The sequence below is a fragment of the Aplysia californica genome, unplaced genomic scaffold (assembly GCF_000002075.1).
Source record: "Aplysia californica isolate F4 #8 unplaced genomic scaffold, AplCal3.0 scaffold00061, whole genome shotgun sequence".
In the NCBI taxonomy this organism is placed as follows: domain Eukaryota; kingdom Metazoa; phylum Mollusca; class Gastropoda; order Aplysiida; family Aplysiidae; genus Aplysia; species Aplysia californica.
Genome location: NW_004797331.1, coordinates 1,345,910 through 1,347,482, shown reverse-complemented (window position 1 = coordinate 1,347,482; position 1,573 = coordinate 1,345,910).

Below are 1,573 nucleotides of genomic sequence, written 5' to 3'. Positions count from 1 at the left end.
TAATAATAATAATAATAATAATAGTTGTTGTTGTGTGATATGGTGAGAGTGGATGAGAAACGATGTGATATTGTGAGAGGAAGAGAAGTGCTGTGATATGATGTGGTATGATGAGGGTGGATAAGGAACGATGTGATATCATAATAATATGGTGAGAGGATGGAAAGTGATGTGATGTGAAGTTATGCGTGATGTGATGTGATGAGAGAGTGGATCAGAAAGGTTGTGATACGGTGAGTAGATGAGATATGGTGTGATAGTGATACGATGTAAAATTGTGAAAATGGATAAGAAACGATGTGATATGGTGTGGGGATGAGAAGTGTTGTGATATGATGTCATATGGTGAGAGTGGATAAAAAAGAATGGGATTTTGGAGAGAATGGATAAGAAAGATGTGGAACATGGCGAGAGGATGAGTAGTGATGTGATACCGTGGGAGTGGATAAGAAACGATGTGATATATAGAGAGTGGATAAGAAACAGTGTGATATGTTGACAGTGGATGAGGAATGATGCGCATGCGTTTATGATAAGATTGGATGAAGAGTGCCAAAAAGACACGGGGAGAGTGAATGAGAAGGGTTTTTAAAAAAAGTTAATTATTCTAAATCTGCCTCTGCCTCTTTTGTCTTCTATTTAACCAGTAAGAGTATTAAAAGTGTTTGTCCACCTACTTTGTCTTGAGGCACGTTGATGACCTGAGGGGTCAAGCATAATATATCCGTTCCTAAACGCACCACGATGTGGACGTCGGCGGACGCAGCACTCATGCTCACCAGTTTGCTGTGCGGGTGAAGAAGATGGAGGAGGGGGGAGGGGGTGGATGATGAAGAGAGGGATGCGAAGGAGAACGGGAAGGAGGACGGGGTGTGGTGAGGAGGAGGCAGGGGGTGATGAGGAGAAGGGGGGGATGGGGAGGGGGAGGATGGGGAGAGGCGAGGATGACGAAAGGCGAGGACGAAGAGAAGTGGAAGGAAGAAGGGGTGCGGGAGAGGAGGAGGAGGAGGGGGAGGAGGAGGAGAAGGAGGAGGAGGAGGAGTATATGATTTGGGTTCAAAACCGACAAAAGATCTCAGACGTTTTTTCCAGAGCTTTATACGGGCAACCATTCTGAGTTTGTGTTTTCAACTGGTTCTTGTGTTTGTATCTACCTATCTATCTATCTATCTATCTATCTATCTATCTATCTATCTATCTATCTATCTATCTATCTATCTATCTATCTATCTATCTATCTATCTATTCACCTGTCTATCTATTGGTTTTAGGAGATAAGGATCTGTTTTAAAGAAAACTAAATCAAACAAAACACAAACAAACAAAACAAAACAACCCAAAACAACTGTAACAGAAAACGGGAAGGCTACATGTATATAAATAAGATGGTGGGAAAGACATAAGTTCATCAAGTGAGCTTTTTTGTCTCTCGTCTTTTCATATAAACTTGCCTGAAAAAATAATGATAAACAAACAACTATTTTCACTTTACACAAGTTCTAACGTCTTCCTCTTGCCTTAAAATATCATTGTACGGTGCACACACGCGTGCACAAACGCAAGCACACACATA